The sequence below is a fragment of the Falco biarmicus genome, chromosome 7, assembly GCF_023638135.1.
Source record: "Falco biarmicus isolate bFalBia1 chromosome 7, bFalBia1.pri, whole genome shotgun sequence".
Classification (NCBI taxonomy): domain Eukaryota; kingdom Metazoa; phylum Chordata; class Aves; order Falconiformes; family Falconidae; genus Falco; species Falco biarmicus.
The window spans coordinates 70964732-70986040 of record NC_079294.1 but is presented as its reverse complement, the minus strand read 5'-3'; the positions used below and the strand labels follow the sequence as shown (position 1 = coordinate 70986040).

The 21309-nt window shown below is 52.8% G+C and overlaps 1 protein-coding gene across 2 annotated transcripts in view; it reads left to right on the top strand.

Moving 5' to 3' along the window:
- LINGO1 (leucine rich repeat and Ig domain containing 1) overlaps positions 1-21309 on the top strand; it is a 169621-nt gene that overhangs the window by 51827 nt on the left and 96485 nt on the right. The window contains exon 3 of one of the 2 annotated variants that reach the window (XM_056347506.1): positions 6417-6459. The gene's annotated coding sequence lies outside the window, so the exon portion shown is untranslated. Of the gene's footprint in view, positions 1-6416; positions 6460-18286; positions 18384-21309 lie in introns of those variants that run through there. The other variant, XM_056347507.1, reaches the window with a different exon arrangement.

The following is a 21309-nucleotide window of genomic DNA, read 5'->3' as shown; positions in this document are numbered from 1 at the left end:
TGGGAGAGTTTTTCAGGAGTCAGTTATTTGTCAGCTGGTTGGCTGACCACCTGTTTAATGTGAAAATGGTGTATCCAGTCATTTTAACAGCAAAAAAGGAACATTGTAAAATGGTATATGGACCTTCCTACTTAGGTTCTAATTTGGATTTTCCCGAGAACACCTTAATTAAAACTTCATCTCCAGGTTGTATATCGTGTACCTGTATTTCCAGAGGTGTGGGCTGATACCATTGAGCATGCCTTCTGTTATTTTCAAACCCTTTCTGCATATGCGTGTGACATGTTGGGTCATCTGTTCATCTCTGTCCAGTAGGCTGGTCTTTTCTGGGATATACATTTCTGGTATAGTTAAATGGCTCTGAAAGAGAATTTCTGCTGGTTCTAGTCCTGTGGATCGTCACAGAGCATTCCATACATCCCGTAGAGCTAAGTTCAGTGCTTCTGGCCATTTTAAAGCAGCGTGTATACATATTTTTGATATTTTCCCTTTTAACTTTCTGTTCATTCTCTCTGTTTCTTCCGAAGACCGTGGGTGATAGGGAGTATGCAGGTTTCTGTCTATTCCTAATGATTTATACAGTTGGTCGATTATGTTTGCTGTGAAATGAGCACCCCTGTCTGACTCGATTGACTCTGGAGCTCCATGTCTGGGTATGACATCCCTCAGTAAGGCCTTTACTGCTCCTGCTGTGTCAGCCTTTCCTGGTGGGAAGGCTTCTACCCCGCCTGATAACCGATTTACTATCACTAGGAGTGCTCATACCTGCTGGCAGATGGCATATCCCTGTAATCTATGTGCCGTCTTTGAAAAGGAGAGTAGTCCCGCAGTCGCCCTCCTAACTCTGAACTCGGCCTGATGCTTGAGAACCTCTGACAAGCTGGGCAGCTGTCGGTGATGCTTTTTGCAGCTGCATAAACCCCTGGCACTGCCCGTACTCTTTGCCCTTGGTTGGCTGCTGCCGCTGCTCCTCCACGAGCTTTATTGTGAAACCACCTTGTCACCATAATTACATATTTTTTGGTAACATTGGTTTTCCTCCAACCGTCTGTCTTCCATCATCATTTTGTTCTTCTTCCCACTTCTCTCATTGTTTCTTTTCTTCTGATGAACAGTGCTTTTCATGCGTGGTTTTGGTACCCGTTAGATTTGGCTGTTCGCTCCAGTTCCCCACTGGCATTGTAACCGTACGTTCCCTCAGAGGCTGTTGAGCCGCAGCCTTTGCCGCTGTGTCAGTCGAGACATTTCCTTCACTAATTCCTGTGGTGTCCTTGGTATGATCTGGACAATGTATTACAGCAATTTCTTTGGGTAGCTGGACCGATTCCAGCAACCTGAGTATTTCTTCTCCATTCAGCGCTATTTTCCCTGATGATATGAAAAATCCTTGTTCCTCCCATAGCATTCCCGTTGTATGGCATACCCCAAAAGCATACCGAGGTCCATCTGACGGGTTTCCTTTTTCCCAGACATGCTGTATGTGTCAGTCCCTTACATGATCATCTTTGCTGGAAGTGGTTCAGCTTCTATCACTGGCCCTTGTGTGACTGCACTGTACCTGGTCCATCGTTGTCCACGTGGGCAGTAAGATGAGCCACCTACAATCAGAGTTAGATCTGGGTACTGCAAAGGAACATCAGTTAAATCTGTTCTTGGTTTGCTTGAGGTGTGCATCAGCTCTTCGTGCTGATGATGTTCTCCATCAGCCGGCAAAGGGGTGAGGGTTGCTGGATTCCCAGTATTGCAACTCCAAAACCGTATTATCCACCATTAAAAGGACCAGCTCATACCTAGGTGCCTGCTGTGGCACTGCTGCTTGGGTTACATACCGTTTTGACAGTATTTCCACCTCATGTGGGGCACAAACTGTTATGGGGTGTCCCAGAATGAGGGGGCAACTTTTCACTAATACTGTAGCTGCTGCTGTCACTGAATTGATGTGAGCTGGCGCTCCTCAGCAGTGCACGACTGGCCTCTCCGGTGGGGTCCTAATCTCTGCGTTACCACTCCACTGGCTTTTCCTTTTTGTTTGTGCATGTACAAACTGAAGGGCTTTGTATAATCTGGGAGCCCAAGAGCAGCAGCAGATGCTAAGGCTCCTTTTATTGCTTTAAAAGCTTGCTCCCTCTCTGGGCCCCATGTAATAGCCTCTACTTCTCTATTTCTTGTTGCCTCTGTCAGAAGTTTCGTTAATTCCCTTAACCCAGGAATCCATGGCCAGCAAAATCACACAGCTCCGAGGAACCCTCTTAACTGTTTCTTTGTGAGCAGTCGTGGAAGCGTGACTATAGCTTCTGCTCTTTCTGGGTTTATTATTCGCTGTCCTTCCCTTAAGATAAAACCTAAATATTTAACTTCTTTCTGACACGGCTGAAGTTTGGATGGAGCTGTGCAGTGACCTTTCTCTGCTAAGGCAGTACCCAGCTGCACAGTGACTAATACACAGGCGGTTTTGTCTTTACTTGCTATTAGCAAATCATCTACATACTGCACAAGAGCTGATCCACCTGGTGATTCTATATCCCTTAAATAATTTCACAGTATTCACGAAAAAATTCTAGGAGACACTGTGAATCCTTGTGGAAGATGTGTCCGAGTTAATTGTTGCACTTTCCATGTGAAGGCAAACAGAAGGTGGCTGTCCTCGCCTGGTGGGATACGAAGGAAGACAGCGGTTTGATCAATCACAGTAAAATATTTTGCCCAATGTGGCATTTGTAAAGGTATGGGTGAGGGCTCGGGCACCACCAGATAAGGAGCCACGGTGTGCTGGTTAATTGTCCACAAATCTTGTACAAAACAATATCCTGGGTTCCCATCTTCATCCGATCTATTCTTTTTTACAAGTATAGGAGTATTATATAGACACACACATACTTCTAAAATTCCTTGGGCTAAATGCTGGTCTGTTTGCTTTTGATTAGTTTTTTTAGCCTCTTGGGGAGTAGGATGGTGTTTCACAGCAGGTGGAGTTCCTCCCTTTGTTTTTATGTTCATGGGTTGAGCTGACATTGAAAATCCTGCCTCAGTGCTGGCTTTACTCCGTAGCTTTGTTGATATGGATTCTAGTGCCTTTGGGATTTTAGATTCATTCTTTGGGCTTTCTGAGTATACACTCATTCCCATGATTATCAGGTCTGTTCCCTCAGGTGGCAAGCGTAATTCCACGTCTAAGGCCTGCGAGAGATCTCTCCCTAGCAAGCATGCTGGAGAATCCTCTGCTAGTACAAATCTCCCCCATATACTCTTGTTGCCTATTGTTACTAACAGGGATTTACTCAAATTCCTTTCTCCGTGCCCCATGACTCCACATATTAAAATTTCGTCTGTGATCCTAGATCCTTTGGGAGTAAAATTCAAAAGGGATAATGTTGTTCCTGTATCTACCAAAAATTCAACTTCCCAGCCTTCCACTTTGCCTGTATGTCCTTTTTGATCTAATTGTGTTTCCCACATACTAAGGACTTCTAACCCTTCCAGTCCCTCAGGATCTACCAGGTCTCCTTCCTCCTGTCATTGCGAGTCGTTATTTTCACGGGGTGCTCCTTTGCATTGATAATTTTCTTCCATCGTCACTCCCCCCCACCCCCCCCCCTTCCCCAGACAGAGGGGACATTCTTGTTGTGCGTGTCCCAGATTCCCACAATACCAGCATTTCCTTTCTTCATTTCCGCTCCTTCTCCCCTCTCTATTCCCTGGTCTTGGGCCAACGCCATGCCTGGCCTTCCTCTTCCTCGACTCCTGTCTCTCATCTGCAAATTCCCTGTTAGGGCTGCAGCCACTGAGTTAGCCTCTTGTTCTTTTGCTTTCTTTCTCTTCTTCACTTGCTCAGCCTTTTGTTTCCCCTCTCGCCCATCACATACGAATATTGTCACACTTAAATTTTTTTGCAGTCTCCCCTTGCCAAGCTGGCATACATTCTTTAACATATTTCCATATGTCAGGGGCCACTTGATCTGCAAAGACAGTGATTGTGAGCACATCATGGAAGTTTTGGGGGGTCATTCCCCCATATTTTAACAGGGTTGGTCAGAGCTGTCCCCAGAAGTCACTGGGGTGTTTGTCTAGCCTCTCTCTACACACTTGCACTTTAGTCCAATTTACTCCTAGCTCACCACATACCTTAATTGCCTCCATTAAGTTGCAGAGGTCCTGTTTGGTGAGTGGCTCCATCCCCTGCATTATGATAGTCCCAGTTTGGGTCATTTGTTGGCCAAGGGTTTCGGTTTCCCCTGGCCTGTTGCGCTAACTCTGCATCTTTGTTAATTATTTTATCTCGCTTATTCAGCCGAAACAATTCTCTCAAAAGTACCTGAGTCTCGCCCCAACTCGGATTATACTGTGTGTATGTTAGAAAATAACCGGGCACATCTTTCAGCATCTTCCCTCAGCCTCGGCATTTTCCTGCCTCGTGAAGCTCGGTCTCTGGGGTTCCAGGGTTGTTAGTAAATACGTGCGATACAGCGGGAGGAGGGTTTGCTCTGCCTGTTCCTCCTCGCTGTGGAGCAGCAGGATTGGGTAAGGTGTTGGAGACCATAGGCTAGAGTCTGGCAGCCAGGCAAGCAGAAATAGGCAGCAGAGAAGGAGCGTTAGGCATGTAAGGCAGGACAGACACCATTGGCCTGTCATCTGGGGTACCAGCATCCGCTACCACAAGCGTCACCTTTGGTAAAATCTCTTCCTCCTTCTAACAGCAGCTTGGGTGATTCCTTTCCCATGCCCGGTTGTCCTAAACGTACCAGTAATTCACCTGTTCTGGGAATCTGTTCTTTAGATGGTGTTGCAAAAAGGTGAGTTCTGCTGGTCAGAAGTCCCCTGCAGTGGCCACCAGCCTGTTCATTTGCCCTCCTTGGCTGTGAACGGCCAATCTTCCTGACACGATGTAACTGTGCACATTTTTGACGGACCAACTGTGCTATCAATCTTTTTCCAGTTTTCCAATACCTCAGCTAAAGACGTCCCCTTCTCTATTTTCCAGTACCTGGGGTACAGGTGCCCCCTTCTCTATGCCAGGTGTGTTTCCCATTGTTTTCAGCTACTAAGAGGAGCTCACCCCTTTCCTGTGTGCACCCTCCTCTGGGCAGGACTTGAATCCACCCCAGTACCAAGAGGGACTCAAACCCACTACAGTATTTTCACTAAATCTGCTCAGGGCATTTTAACACTCACCCTTTGATGCCTCCTGCTCCGAAGACCCCTGGTGAACTCACCTGCTGGAGATGAGAGGATCTGATGGGGGTGGCGTGGGGTCCTGGTGGTGGTCTGGGGTCCCATCTGGGTCACCAAGCTGTTAAGCTTCTCCGCCCTTGGCATCAGCTTACAGCCTAAGGCTTCAGCACATCGAGCTACTAGTGCTAAGTAAGTTCCACTGAGCGATTAATATCCTTTATTTCTATACAAGGTGAGGAGCTGGTCCCTCATCTTTACAGTTGGGTGTTTGCACGCCCCATGCCTGGCACTGCTCCTGTTTGCAGAGCTGATAACTGATGGCGGGGAAGACTTTATTGTCTGAGGAATACTTATGCAAACAAGCACAATGGCTTAATAGAGAACACCTGGAGAAATCTCCAAAGAAAGCATCATAAATTCCCCTTCCCTTGGATTTATGGGGAGATTTTTCACAGATATTTATGGTTTCCCAGGTGCGTTGTTGTGACTCCTTAGCATAGATTTGCATGGCGTGCTGCAGGAGCTGGTGAGGCACCAGGAGAGGGGAGCGGTGATGGGGCAGCCATGTGCTCATACTGGGATGGGAGTGGTGATCCGTTTCTTGATCCCTTGGCAAATTCCCACGGTGTGCGGCAGCTGGCAGCCCTGCCAGCGCCGGATGAGTGCCCAGAGAGGCTGGTGGGGGAGACTAGGTGAATTTAGGCAGCCCTGATGGATTCAGACGGTCCTGATAGAACGCAGGCAGAGGTGACCGCCCTCCCGCCCGCAGTGCCGCAGCCCTGTCTGAATGCACTGGCTGCAGGGACGCAGGCAGGGAAGGTTCATTTTCTTGCTTTTAGGGCTTTGGCACCGTTAGGCTGCTTTGTGGGAGCCTGCTGGGTGCTGGGACGCCCTGGCCAGCTCCAGAGGCAGCATGTGTGCACCTGGATGCTGTGGCTGAGAGAGCAGCCAGCAGGGTCCATATCTGAGCACCTCTGGTGATGTCCAGGACATTAACTGGTGCTAATTAAGTAGGATGTGTACACATCTCATCCAAGACTGTCATGGTAAGTCTGTGACTTGGGGTGGCTGGAGTTTGTGGAGCAGTTTTGTGCCCCGCGGGGCTGGGCTCAGCACTGCTGTGGGGCAACATGCCCCATCCCACCCATGTGGGACCGGGGCAATGCCAACACTCCCCAGTCACCCTCTTAAAATGCCCACTGCTGTCACCAGCCAACCCACCGAAGCCATCTCTTTCTCTTTTCCAGGTCTCTTGCCTCGCCAGCAGGTCCTTGCAAGATTTCAGCTCTGGTAAGTGCAATAGCGTTTCCTCCTTGCTGCGAGTGTGTCGGTGTTACGCATCGCGTGGTGCTGGAGCAGCAGCAGGGCTGGGCACCGTCGCTGCCCCCCAGACAGGTGTGAGAGCCTGAGCGTGCCTCTGCCAAGGAGCCAGCTCCTGCGTGCTTCACCCCAGCACGAACGGGGGGCTGCGTGCTGGCGCAATTATTTCCCCGCCACGTGAAAGTTGGCTGAGATGCGTTTATCGCTGCCTTTCTGTAATCCGCAAAGTGAAACTGCGTGGGCATCTTTGATTCTTCCTGGGTAAACTTTGACGGATAGGAACTGAAAACTTCAATTGAGTAATTGGTGTGATGATTGCAATAACAGCCGGGAGGGCTCTGCCACCACTGCTGCAACAGCTGTGGGGTGGGACTCGGGGGACCTTTGGAAGGATAAGAAGGTGGGGTGATGGGTGGGAGGAGAGGCAAAACCTCCCTGGGGAGCTTCGCAGGGGAGCCAGGCTTAGAGGAGCATTTGGGACCTGGAGGAAATGTGAAAGTCAGAGGTTGTGGTGCTGGCTGCTAGCTGGTTTCGTCACCTGTAACCTTTCCAGCCACAGGCTCCTCTCAGGCCACCTGCTCTGCCACCGGCCACCCTGCTTGCTTTCTCTTGGGGGACCCAGTGGGTAGAAGCATAAAATTTCCCCTTTCTCAGGCTCAGGTCCCTATGCCACTCTGTGTTTGACGTTTTCGCACTTCCAAAGCCCCCATGGGTTTCCTGACTATACACTTAACCCAGCAGAAAGGGTCCTGCTTCTGTGCTGGGATAAATTAGCCGGGCTGTCTTGCACGCAGCAGGGCTACCTCATGTTCCGTTGTCTTCATCTTTGCCCTCTTGACATGTTTTCTCTAAAAAAATATGTATTTATCAAAAAAGCAGCTTCTCTGTTTGATGCTACCTGTTGGGTTGATAATTGAGTCCCACCGAAGGTGCTGACACTGGCCGTGTGCCCAAGGATTTGTTGCCATTGTCCTAGGTTGTGTGGACCTGTTGAACTTCAGGGGTTTTTCTTTTCTTTAGCAGAAAATAGTTCACTAGATGGGGCCAAAACCATGGAAGGGAGAGGTGTTATGGTGGTCTCAGGGTTTTGGGTGCTGCTGGCATGACCTTGCTCTGGGACAGAGCTGCTCCGGGATGGGGACACTGGCAAGGGGCAATGCAAATGCCTGGAATGATGGTGGCTTCTTGCCGTTGCTGACCATGTATGGTTTTCCTTGGTCCAGTCCATCCCCATGGTTTCCCAGCTGTAATGTTTGGTGACTCCCTGCGGTGTTGTCTGCATGGGAGTGTTGGGATGCAAGTTGCTGCACCAGCTGCGCGTCACCTACCTTGTCCCCTCCCTAGCTGATGCTGGTGGCATGGGTGGTTGTAAATCCTGGTGCCTGAGGGACTGGCCTGATGTCCTCTTCCTGTGCATCCATCTCACCAGAGGGCATTTGGCATGGCATCGGCTCACCCCCGAAACTATTCCTTATTCCAAAACTGTGCAGGGACTCCTGATCTGTTGATGCTTTGCTCATGACAATGGCAGCCTCAGCTGGGAGCAGCTCAGATCCCTTCCCTGGTGGCGCTCACCCCTGAGATCCTTCCTGCCCAGCCAGGAGGGGTGGGCTGGTGGGAGACATGAGCTGCTGGGTGTCACCCTCTCCGGTCCTGTCTGTTCTGGGAGCTCCCGCTGCCTTGGCTATTGTGTCCACCGTGCATGTGCAGTTGCTTGGGCAGCGATTCCCATGGAGGACATGTGCCGTCAGAAGCTGGCAGCTCGTACCTAATGCCAGGTGACACTCTGAGCGGGGTGTCTGCTAGCCCAAGGCATTGCCAGCCAGGAGATAGACCCTGGAGAGCTGAGGAGGGGCAGTGCTGATGCTGCTGATGGGATGGACCTTGGCCTGGGGCACGTGCTGGTGCCAGATGCGATGTCACGGTAGGAATTAAGGGAAGGGCTGGCTCAGCCGCTGGTGTGATGCTTGCACGCTGCTCTGCACCAGCACGTCGGGCTGCCTCGGCCTGAGAGCTGCGCCATGTCATACAGGCATCATCATCACGTTGGGCACTGCTCCAGCGCATGGAGAAGCTCCAGTTAATGGGTGGATGAACTGACCAAATGATTTTTCCGTGTCAAGGCTGTGTTACATTGGGAAGTGAACATACAGCTTTGCCTTCCCAGGCAATTCCTGCAGGAGCAGCTCTGGCTGCGCTCCTCTCAACAGCCAAGAGCAAGTGTCTCTGGCTGCAGAGTGGGGATGGGCAGGATGGGATCTGCTGGTCCCCAGAAAAGAGGAGAAGGTGGAAAATGGCCTGGAGGAGGGGGCAGCAAGGGCAGAAGTGGCAGCAGTGTTGGAATTGCCTCTCCTGAAGCACGGTAATCGGCTCATGGCTTCTTCTCCCTGATCCTCTTACACCCCTCCCATTGCACATCTCTCCCCAGACGCAGCCGTGTGTGTTAGCAGAGATAAAAGCTCTCTTCCCACGCGGGGCTTTTCTTCCCCAGTGTGCTTAATCACGAGCCAGTGTGGCAAACAGCCTTCCTGGGAGATGCCCCGGGCTCAGCTCCTCGCTCTCTCTCCCTGCCTCCTGCCTTTTGCCTCTGCTCCCGCTTTCCCCCATGCCCCGGGGCTCCCCATACGCCCCTGCAGCCCGCGCAACCATCACGTGCCTCTGATAAATGAGCTTCATTTGCACCCAAAATTAATCACATTGTCACGCTGGCAGAGGATGAGGCAGCTGCGCCGAAATGCCTGAATCTCTGGCTAATTTATCACAGGGGCAGGGTGCAGAGCTGCTCCACAGTTCCCATTGCATTGGGGACATGCTCTGGAGAGGCGGCTGGTGCCGGGGACCTGCAAGGGCTGGGACCGAATGTCTCGGGAGGAGGTCTTCTCCTTCCCAGAGCTCAGGCGTTGATTTTCGACCAGGCAAACCTGGCAGGAGGTTGCTCACATCCAAGAGGGCTGATGCTGCTGGTGACAGCCTGACTCCTCTGAGCCACCTGGGAGCTGACATCCTCCTGCGCTGGAGGATGCTCAGGAACCTGGAACAGGAGATTAATGAGGAAAATGGATGCAAAGAAATTATTCCAGGACTTCCAAAACCAGGGTGTTTGCAGACGGTGGAAGCAGGAGGCGCCCAGCCAGGTTGATGTGTCCTGTTTGCTTAATTACTACAGCGCTGCTTGTCAGAGCAAAGCTTTCACCAGCTGTGTGCCTGCAGTGTGCCCGCAGCCTGCGATGGGCTGGCATTGACGTGGAGAATCAGCTCCAGGGCTGGGGGTGCTTGTCAGTGCCAGCTCCTGGTACAAGACATTTGGGGTGGGAGCCAGTTGTGGTGTTTGGTCCTGGTGTTGCACGCCTTTTTGGGATCCACATAATCTTGTTTGCTCGTTGCCAGCTGCTCGTCTCCATTTTAGTATGGGTTTGGCTGGGCAGACCCTCTTTTTCCTAGGTCAATCCCTAGGGGAGACATGGGTTCCTCCAGTATATTCACTCTCACTTATCTTGTGGCAATTAATTACTGATTCCAGACCAGGCTCAGCTCTGGAGTGCTCATTAACTAATTGGACGCCTTCCAGCAAGTCCCAGCAGTCCCTCCACGACAGGAAAGTCGCGCGTTCCTTGTCTGCTCCCTGATTGCTTTGTCCCCCCGTAGTTGATGCAAGCACCTTGGAAGAGGTCTGCTGGGGCTGCTTTCCTGGAGCTTGCGGGGGGCTGCTGACAACACGACGAATGCTTGCTTTGGGATGCGAAGGAACAGACAGCAAAACAAAGTACCATGTAGATGCCCCATACGGTGACTGATGGCATGCTTCAGTGGGCTCTGAGCTGGTGGAAGAGGCTGGAAACCTGCTCTGCCCGCTGGTCTCTGAGGGTTTCACGATGACTCTGCAGATGTTGTCAGATGTGGGTTTTTTTTCACTGTGGCCCAGCAGAAATGCAGGGAAACTGTTGTACTTGGTGATCTGAGGCTCTGCATTGCCCACGTTTTGCTGTCAGGGGAAGACCTGGTCCCATGCTTTTACAGAAAAGAGGCTTTTATCAATAAAAATTGAGCTGCTGGTGCTCCCAGCAGCTTGCCCAGACAAAACAGTAAATTGCTTTTTTTAGAACTTTAAATCTTAATTCGTAAGGGCATGGGCTCCCTTACACCAGCAGTAAGCTGGCTTTGAGATAAACCCAGCGTTTTGGGGAGGGAGAAAGGCTGTTCGGGATCTCCTTCTGACATGTGCCTGGGATGGCCCCACAGGGTCTCTGGCCAAGAGGCACCAGCAGTCGTGGGCAGCTGAGCCAGGGGACGGGAAGCTCAGTCTGAGCATCTCTGAGCCTTGCCTTCAGACCCTGCAGCCTGCGGGGCTGACCGCAGGGTTCTCCTCCCTCTTCGTCCAAATGCTTTAGAGCGGTTTTGGGGCTGTGCTTGTGACTCTGGTTTTGAGCTCTTGGGAGAGGCAGTTGTGTGCATGGCTGTGAGCAGGAGACATGCCTGACCTGATGTTCTTCCTTATTTTGACTCCCCCGGGGGCCCTGGGGTACGATGCAGCCTTTGGTCAATGCAGAGGAGGAATTACCACTCTCTTGGCTCAGCCATGTGCTCAGAGCAAGCCACTGCTGTGGGCAAAAGGGCTCCTGGGGTGCCACTGCCAACCTGGGTGACATGGGTGATGAGTCCTGGTGGTCAGTGTTGCTCAGCATCGCCGAGGACGCTTACTTCACCAGGCTGCCTTATTCCATTCATATTCTCTTATTTTTTTAAGTCAGGGCTACAGCCAAGGCTTCGTAGGCATCCCTTTGCCAAAACACGAGAGAGACTGGCTTGTGCCCCTGGTTGAGTGGAGGCGCTGGGGAGAAGCCAGGGAGCAGCTGAGATGTTATGTGGGGAGTTGGGGGTGCGTGGTGATGCCTGTGCAAGAAATGATTCAACAGCCTGGGAAATAACAGCTCAGGTTGCCAAAGCGCGTGTTGAGAGGGTGGCAGGCAGCGCGCCTCGGGAGTCTGACAGCAAAGAACAGCGATGTTGGGCGACTCCAAGAGATGCTTTTGGCTTGGGTTGTCTGAGGTGGAAGAGTGAGGATCAGTCCCAGGTCTCACCGAAGTGGCTGGGCTGCTGCTGGTGCTGGGAGAGGGCAGGACCTGCTGCCGGAGCCTGGCCGGGGCAGCAGCTGGTGGCTCCGCTCAGTGTTTGCCGTCCCTTGGCTGGGAGGGAGCCTGGGTGCTGCTTGGGGAGCAGCGGAGTGAGGCATCCCTGGGAGCACATGAGATGCTCTGGGGATGTTGCGTCACCTTGGCAGAGGGAAGTGCTCATCCACCCAAAGAAAAGTCTTTTCCAGTCTCCAGCCACTGCCAGAACTTGGGGAAAGCCAAGCAGCTATTTTGAAGTGCTTTACCACACTCTGCAGAGATTGCTGCGGAGGTGCCCAGGCCTTTTAAGACTCAGAGTTCAGTTTCCCTCCCTAGAAATTCAAATGAACTGTCTCTGCAGATGCCCATGTGGCAGCAGCTGGAGCAACACTCCAGGGCCTGCCGCGGCAGGGCTGATGCCAGTGAATTTGCCGCCTGCCTTTTCCCCGGTGCAAATAACTGTGCCGCAGATTACACCAGACTTAACTATCTGTTAACGGTGTTTTCTGCTCCTTCAATCTTTTATTAGTGCCAAGGAACTGGAAGTGTTTCTCTGGGTCTAGTCCGGCCCCGCAGCAGTGAATTGGGTGGCAGTGGGTGCTGTGGGTGGCGGGGGGGGCAGGGCAACGCTGCCCCGCAGAGCCTTGGGCTGCTGGCCGTGCCCTGGCCCGTGGCTCAGAGGAGCAGGGGGCACCACTGCATCCCTGTCAGCACCAGGAGATGGTGCTGAGCCCTTCCCCACAGGGCTTTGCAAGACAGCTGCAAGGCAGGTTCATGGCACCTCAAGTCCCTCTGTCTCTCTAAGATCCATGTGGATGCCATGGATTTCAGTGCTATCTTGCATTTTGCTCAGGCACAAATAACAGCATTGTGCCCAGCGATGCAAACCCCCTGCACCCCCGTTTTCGAGAGGGCTGTGCTGCAAAGCACCCGCCGGGTGCTCTGAGCTCTGCCCTTGGGGGTTCGGCACAGTTTGTGTTTCCTTGAGCCTCCATTTTCGGGCAGAGCTGGAAACACCAGCCTCCCAGGGAGGGCCGGTCCTGGCACGCTCCAAAGCCAGCTCAAGGGAGCTGGAATAACCTGATCTGACTCTGCAGAGCCTGGTTTCTAGTCCCTGTAATTAAACACCCAGCTGTTGAGATCTTTTATGTGTGTTCAAATTGAAATTTGGCAGGCTTATGGTAGCAGGGAGCAGGATGCGGTGACCAGGAAGATCTGTTGCACTCTTAAAGCAAACTCCATTATACCCCAGCCAGGATGGGCAGGGATCTGAGCATGCCAGAGATGCTTTTATGGGCTGAACTGATGAGATTGGGTGGGAAACTTTGCCGTGTTATTGCTGATACCCAGCCCATGGGTGAGGGTGAGAAGGGGCTTCCTCAGAGATGGGGTCTCCAGAAGCCAAAAGGAGTCCCCAGAGCCCCCTAAGGCATGTAGGAGCCACATGTTGGGCTGTGGTGTTGGAGGGAAGATCATCTCCAGCTGCTGGAGATCTTCCAGGCAGTGCCTGAGCTGACCCTAAGTACAACTGCCTCATCCTGGCAGAGGTGGCAGGAGGAGATGGCAGCTCCTCTGAACCAAAACCCTTAACTCGAGATTTGTCCATCACTAGAGATGATGCACAAGAAGTAAACGTCACTTACCAGATTTATGGGGAAGATGCTTTGCCAGTCTCCTTTTTAAGGTTATACTAAAAATTAAACCACATTTTCCCCCAGGGGGGAGTGGCAGGCTGTCACCATAAAAAACGTCCCTGTGTGTTGTGGAGCAGCACACGTGTGTGCACGCAGTGTACGCAGGGATTGAAAGGCAGGGCAGCACAAAAGGCATTGCTCACGTGGCTGTTGAGCTGTGGAAAATCATTATTTTACACATATATTTTTATATGGCAGTTTCCTGCCTGCATAAAAGAAATCAGAGAGTTAACTCAGGCTCAGAACTGAGTTCCCAATATAAAAACCTGGAGCGTGACTTATTTATGCAACTGAAGCATAAACTCATTGGAGATGCAGGCAGGCGTGCTTGGCATGGCCTCCTGTTCCTGCTCAGGTACAGCAAGAAAGCATCCCGTCCTGGCAGGACCTGCGATTCCAGAACGACGTGGCACAGGCACCATCAGCTCGCGGGATGTGGTTGAGGTTAAGCAAGGGACCAGCTTTGCTTTGACTGACGACGTTCTCCCTTCCCACCCTGAGCGGTGGGGCAGCAGCTCAGGGTCTGGCTGTCCCCAGCCGCTCCCGTGCGGTGTGGCTGGATGGGGCCATGTGGCCTGGGGACGTTCATCAGCTCTGGCAGCAGTGCTAACGCGATTAAGGGCTTTTCTCGCCCTCCGCTCAGTGCTCATTAACATTTCCCTTCTAAGGCGTTTATGAACATCGCTTCATCTTGCTGCAGCTTTGGCTTGCGTCGAGCAGAGTGTGGGGGAAGGCTCCCCCGGGGCTGTGGGTGCTGCCCGGCTGGCGGTGGGGCAGCAGAGGGAGGGGATGTGGCTGGGGAGCTGCTGCGCTGCGCTGTGCAACGCCACCAGGCCCAATGCTTCCAGCAAGGAGTCCTACTTATACCGGGATTGGGAGCCTGGGGAAGGCAGATGCTCTGGTTGAGGGAGGGTGAGGCTGCCTAGCTGGTAGCCTGTAGCCTGCAAACGCAGACCTACAAACAGCTTCCCCGTGGTGTCACAACCCCATCCTCTGCGCAGGCAGGGAGAGAACCCAATTTTGGAAGCCTCCTTCCCAGCTCCTTCCAGGACCGGGAGAGATATTTTTATTTGGTCTTACAAGTAGGTCTGGAGAGATCTCCAAGCGGATGCTTCATAGCCTGCATGCAAATAAAACCCTCCCGTGCACACAAAGCCCTTTAGAGCAGCGAGCCCCAGGCTTTGCTCTGCTGTCTGTGCCCCTGTGCTCCCTTTTGGCCCCGTGTCCCTGCCTGGCTCTCCTGGGGATGCTGCAGCAGGCTGCCACAAGGGCTGACCTGTGCCTAGCAAAGTTCACTTGCAGAAGATGCTTCTAGACTTTCCATGGTGGATCCCAGATGGATGGGGCTGGTGGGGGCCTTTTCACTCTCAGGGAAAACCAGAATGGAAAAGTAAAAATAACTGTTTTAAATACAGCATTTCAAGAGAAATATCTAACTGCCACAAATGGGGCTCTTTGGGTCGTGTCCCACTGCTCAGCCGTGGTCCATCCTGTGGTCATGGGGCTGGTGGAGTCCATCTCCACCCAGGGAGGTGAGAGCATGTGGAAAATGTGGAGTAGGGGTGTGAGGTGTTTAGTTGAATTGGAGCCAAACTTTGTTGTCTTTTTAATCACCTGAAATATGTCAGTTTTTGTTGAGCCAAAGTAGAAGAGCGTGTTTGATTATTTTTTCTGAATATTTTATTTCTTCCACCAAGAAAAACTGAATTTCCCATGGAAATTGCATTTCCTGTTTAGAAACCGGCTGTGAACATGCCGCTTGGCACTACAGAAGGCTGCTTTTCCGGGGGCTAATACCTGAAGTTTGACTGATTTCAATATCTAGCAAGACGCATCCTCTGATTCAGCTTTTCCCTGCATCATTGGGGCTTTTGTGCTTTTCCTTTCTCCCGTGTGGATCCTCCAGAGCCTCACAAGACCCGGGCTCCTGCTGCAACCTGGCTCAGCTGAGCTGAGGAAGGCCTCTCCTCTCTACCTGCCTGCCTATTTTCATGAAACCTCCAGATATTTAATATCTTTGAGATTTCCAGCTGTCACTCACATGCTGTTGAATTTGACTGCTGAGTCGGAGAGTAATTAGGGGAGACAGACAACACATGGAGCACGTGATTGCACAAACCTGATTTTCTTAAGGAAACCAGGACAAAAAAAATTAAAAAAAACCCCAACCTAAAAATCCCTCTTTTCAAATTTTTCACCTTGTTTTACCTGCAGGCGGCTGTTGACTGTGGCAGGCAGGGAGCGTGGGCTGCTCCGGGGTGGTGACACCCAACATTGGGTGCTGCCAGGGACAGGATGGGTGCTGCTGTCCCCGCAGTCCATGGGGACACGGCGCTGAGTGCTTGGCGCGATGACTTGGTCCTTCTGCCGTGACACTGGGTCTGCGTTAAAGAACTGGTGTGAGCATCTCCAGTGGTGCTGTGCAATTTTGGGGCAGACCTGTCAACTCAGAGCCATCCTTTATAAATAAAGGAGGTTTTAATGAAAACCACTAATAGTTAACAGCCTAGTGTACTGCACCTTAATGTGAGATATTAGCAAAACAGCAGAACATCCATTCAAGTACCTGTTAAAATACTGAATGGTGCTGCCATTGAAGGGACTCTGGCTGGCTGCTGGAGGTGCTGCCTCCAGCCCCGGGTCAGAGTCCTGCTCCAGAATGCGTTGGTGGGACAGGCGGTCTCAGCTGAAGCAGCCAGCAGTGGGTTTGCAGGTGATGCCTGATTGCTTCATGTAGGCTGTGTGCCCCATCTTGCCGTTTGCCCAGGGGCATCACTGTCTGGGGCGAAGGGTGGGCAGGGATGGGCCGCAGGAGCTACTGAGCCTGTTTCTGCCTCCAGAGGAAGCGCAAGAGATGCTGAGCATGTGGTGCTGCCTCATGCTGCAGGCAGCAGGCGGGAGGAGGAGGAGAGCTGCCCATGGAGACTGAAGCTCCTGGCTGACTCGCTGCCCTCCAAGGTCCGGCTCAGCTCTGGGATGCTCGACGAAACCCAGACCCAGACCGCTGCCTGCCTGCACCTGCTTTTATTCCCCTTTCCCACTCCTTTCTCTCCCTGCTGGCGGGCTGCCCAGAGATAGGCTTTTTATGCTGGTGGGTTTTATTTTTTTTTTGGTCTTTTTCAATGAAAATAAATCTTTTATCTGTTGACTATGAGACAGTGCTGGAAACAAAGTCCTACAAATCTCTGGGTTTTTTATTACCACCTTCATCTCCCAGGTTGCCTGTTTGCAGCTTGGTCTGTGGAGTCGGTGGCTAGGATGAAGCTTAACCCCGAGTGGTCCGTGCTGGAGGCAGGGATGCAGGGATGGGGCCGTGGGGGCCCTGCCATCCCTATGGCACGAGATGCTGTCTCCGCTTGCCTTGCAGGGAGTGTAATAGGGAAGGGGAAGCGTGTCGATGGGGGGAGGCAGACATACAGCAAGGAAAACCAACTCATTTTGCTTAATTATAACTGACTGTGACAGCCCGCATCTTTAGTTTGAAAAGTATCTGTGAGGTGCGGGTTGCTTCTCTCAAACGGGATAATTATGTTAATTAAAATGCTTTCTTTATAGCAGTTCTGATTAATAAAAACAGTTCCAGTGCTCTCTTTAAACACGCTAACCTTCTGTTGTGCAGGAAAACTGGCTTTTCTCAGCAATTTATGACTTTTAAAACAGATTACAGTGGGACAGCCTGCTGCTTTCACGCAGTAACGCTTCCTCCCCGGGGGAGAGCAAGGCAGCCCACGACCGCAGCGCCCTGCTCTCGGGGAACAGACGGGGGAGAGCGCTTGGGCAGCAACGCCAGAGCAGGCAGCAACATGTGCCCGTGTGGGAGCTGCGGGTGGGAGGCGTCGGGGAGCTCTGCGAGAGTGCCAGGGAATAAAAATACCACTTATTTCTCTAATTGCTGTTTATTTCCTCTGCAAAGTATTGGGATAATTAACAAGCGCCCAATTAAGAAAAAATTGTGTGTAGGGGAAAACCAGGTATGGGTGCCAAGAGAGATGGGTTTGTGCCAGAGCGTGGCGAGGAGCGGGGGTGGTGGTCCCTCTCGCTGACCACCTGTGGGATGGAGCACCCGGTGCTTCCCCAGCTTCTCACCAGAGACCTTTACCAAGACAATGGTTTTGCTTCTGGGGGTTTTAAAGGTTAGGAGCTTGCATGACTCTTGGTGTTCGGCTGGTTGATGTTTTGTCTCTTGGCTGGTTTCTTGGTTCTTGAAAAGGTTTATTTCTTGCATGTGCAGGTTCAACCCCCCTAAGCATAGTCTGATGTGAGTTTGGAGAGTGGCTGAGCATCTGCCACCCTCCTGTGAAGTGGTGACAAGCCAGGAGGGCTTGGTATTGCTGCAGGTAACTCTGAAAATACTGTGAACAGGCAGCCTGGTGGATCACTTGTTGCTCGTGAGGAGGGTAGGACTGCCACACACTTGTCCCCAGATGCCAGTCCCCAGTCAGCTGCATATTCTCACTGTGGCAAGGAGGTTTTGTGTCCTTCCCTTCCTCCCTTTTCCTTCCCCCACGCCTTTCCCCTGGCTTGGTGTCCTTGCTGGCAGGTGGTGCCTTACCCTGGGCCAGATGCTGAAGCAACATGTGAAGCAGTTCTCAGCTCCCACTTACACATCCTGAGTCCAGCAAGGGGCTGTTATGCAGGGGTAGTGATTTCCATCAGGTCCCTTCCCTCCCTCTATGCCCAGGAGGGGACCAGCACCTCCAGCAGCCGATCCCCAGGCTCTGGCACCGCTGCCGAGTGCTCTCCTTTGGTGGGTGCTTTGGGAGGGCTGGTACCATCCTGCTGCCTCGCAGGCAAATGGCCAGAGGGGCTCAGAGGAGTTCTGGGTCCTTTCAGCCTTGCTCTTGTAGAAGAGGAGGAAAATGAGTGCTGTCTGGTTCTGTGAAATACTGCAGGCGAGAAACCACCTTTGCCCCAAGAGATGACAGCATTTGTTTGCCATCCAGCTGTGACCCCTGGTGCAGAGCAGGGTGGCTTGGTGACTTCACTGGGTTTGCTCGACCCGGGTGAACTGCTGGCGGGCGTGGGGAGAGGGGCTGCACTAAAGCTCCCGAGTCAGCACCCCATGACACATGCGCTGGAAAGCAGCCATGTGGTAAGATTTTTGTACTCTAAACCCCTTCACATGGCTGCTGCTGGCTATGCCTCCCCCCACATGTGCCGTGAGCCTCTGGGTGTTGAAACCTCACCTGGGCACCCAGCGAGGCTTGGCGGAGCTCACTCCCCTCCCCCAGCTGGAAGGACCCGCCAGCCCCACGGCTGATGGACTTTTATTCCTTGTTTGTCACCACTTCTGTCCCTTCCATCCCTCCTGTCCTTCCCAGCCCTGCTCCCCCTCTTTTGCCATGTTTGAAGTCTTTTGGGAAAGGCTGGTTGGGGAGAAGCGCTGGGTATAACCCCTGCCACGGGCTTTAGGGTTTCATCTATGGGCAGGGATGGAGGCAGGCTTCCAGTGTGCAGCAGGGCAACTCTGCCCTCCGGTGTGTTCGCACCCTGCAGAGCTGGGTGAGCAGGGCAGTCGTACAGTGAAGCCACCGAGAGCTTCCCTGCAGGTTACCCCCCCGTGCCTGGGGGCCACAGCCGCCCCTGCCCACCCCAGCAGGGCTCCAGCCCCCCAACACAGCCCTTTCGCTGCCCCACAGGCTCGGCTGGGGCTGGCTCTGCTCTGCTCCTCTCCTCGCTGCCCCGTTTACCTCTGCTATATTTACATGTCTATTTTATGATTTCAATTTTTAATGCTTCTGCTCTTTGAAGATGCTTAATGCTTTGGAGTGGAACATTTTCTTCTGAGTCCTGAGTGCCAGTTGAGGACACACCAATAAATCAACTAATAACTGGAACCTCATTTTCTGCTCCTGTGGCTGCGAGTTAACTCTCCCTGTGCTGCCTCGGCTCTCCTGGTGCCTCCCCATCTCCCTGGGCAGGACCTGGCTCCCGCAGGCAGGATGGGCTCTGTCACTGTGCCTGGGTGCCAGGCAGGTGTTGCTTGTGCTGGGTGTACACAGCATCTGCATGCTGCTGTGCCGGCTCTGAACATCCCTTGGCTGGGCGGTGTCAAGCCTCTGGGGTTCCCATGCTGGGCTGTTTCTTAAGTGATGGTTTCCAGCTGCTACGTTCTTCCCGCTGCCGTCATCACCATCCCTAATGCCCTGTCGCTGGATGGCCAGCAGAGCTGCAGAGATTAGCAAGGCTGCCTGTGGAGAAGCGGGGGACATGGTGGATGGGTCTGGCAGGTCACTGAGCAAGACCCAGCCTGTTCCCAAACCCTCGGCAACTCCTCAGACTGGAACAGCCAAGTGCCAGCTTCGTGGCTTTGCGATGCCGCCAAATCCAGACCCTCTAGCTGAGCTCTGCAGGAATGACATCCAGAGAAAGCCTCTTCCCTGCTGCTTGCACAGGTGCTCCAGAGCCTGGCAACTTGTGGCAGAACTGGAGGAATCCCTCAGGAAGGCATCCCATCTCTGTTTCACTGGCAGCTGGAGCAGATGAATCTCCAGCGCAGGAGAACGTGCTCTGTGCTACGAGTCTAACAGAAAGTGGCAGATCTTGGGTAAATCTTCTTTCCAGCTCTTCACCCTAGCCCATAAGGGATGAAGAGTTTCCACACTGCTGCCTTCATTTGTCCAACTCTATTTACTGTTCTCATTCATATCAATACCATCTAATACTTTAAAGAAGCATCTGCTTTTACCGTCTCCTGTAGCAGCGAGTGCTGCAGGTTGCTCGCAGGGCATCCGTGCTTCCCCTCCACGCTTGCAGACCTGCGTGCTTGAAGATTCAGGTGCTACCCCTGCTCTCCAGATACCTTCCCCGAGACAGGCTGCCGGGTTTACCTTGCTGTAGTACTTTATTGCTTGTTGAATTATGAAAGCGCTGCTTGCATCACCTGGCAGGCAGCCACGGCGCTGCCTCTCAGCTGCTCTTTAACTTCTGACTCAAAGGTGGTGACTGCATTAGCCTCTGCTCCTCTACATTTGGAGCCGGGCTGTGTCTGTGGGCTGCGCTGACGTGGCGTGGCCCGAGCAGTGCCGAAAGGCACGTGCTGGGCAGGGGTGCAGGCAGGGTGGACCCCCGAGCCAGCAGGACATGGGGGCTGAGACACTGTGTGTGAGCCCCACGGGCAGGGGGGCTCGGCACCCCCATGCCCTGGTTCCCTGCCAGTGGTGGCAGAGGCACCCCTGTCTCTCCGCACCCTGACACCAACCCGGTGCCTTTGGCACTGCTGCCCCGGTGGGGAGAGCTGGGCTTCGCGAGGCTCCACGGCTGCCTAACAAAGTGCTGGAGCATCGTTAAATGGTCCCTGGGACGGGCACATCTCCCCTGGTACCATTCCACCACTGCAGAAATACAGAGCTGTACAGTAATAACACGAGGCCATGGCTATGCTATTCCCCCAATGTGGGTTTTTGTTTGTTTGTTTTTTAAACAAGCTTCTCTTTAGTGCTGTGATTTTTTGCTCCCGGGGGCTGGAGCCCTGCAAATACATCTGGCTCTCTGCAGGGGCTGGGGCTCGGCTGCAGGTGCCTGGTGGCAGCAGGGGACTGGGCTCAGCCAAGGTTTGATTCTCACTTTTGCTGTCAGAAGTGATTTGTCCCCAGGGAGCCCTCCCAGTGTTTGGCTTGGAGCAGCCTGGCCCCTGGCCAGCTCGGTTTTGGCAAGTCAGGAGTGCCCAGGGCTGGCTGGCAGAGCTGCTCCAGTGCCTGGCTAATGGCCCAGGCTGCCCATCGCCATCTCCATCACTCCCAGTGAGCGCTGGGGAGAGGATGGGGAAGGGAACAGGGCCCTTCTCCTTTCAGCCTCGTGCTCGATTGCGCTCCAATGGCCCACGTTGTGTTTATCCATAATTATAATGGGGTGACATGGTTACAGTTTCCAAACCCATATGCAAATGCTTAATAACCCGGGGGAAAGTTTTCCTGCTCATTAAGCGGTTCAGGCAGGAGCTGTTCCACCTCTACCCCTTCCTCTGGTCCTGCGCAAGCCAAGTGTGAGGAAGCATCTCAAAGCCGCAGCCTGGTCCA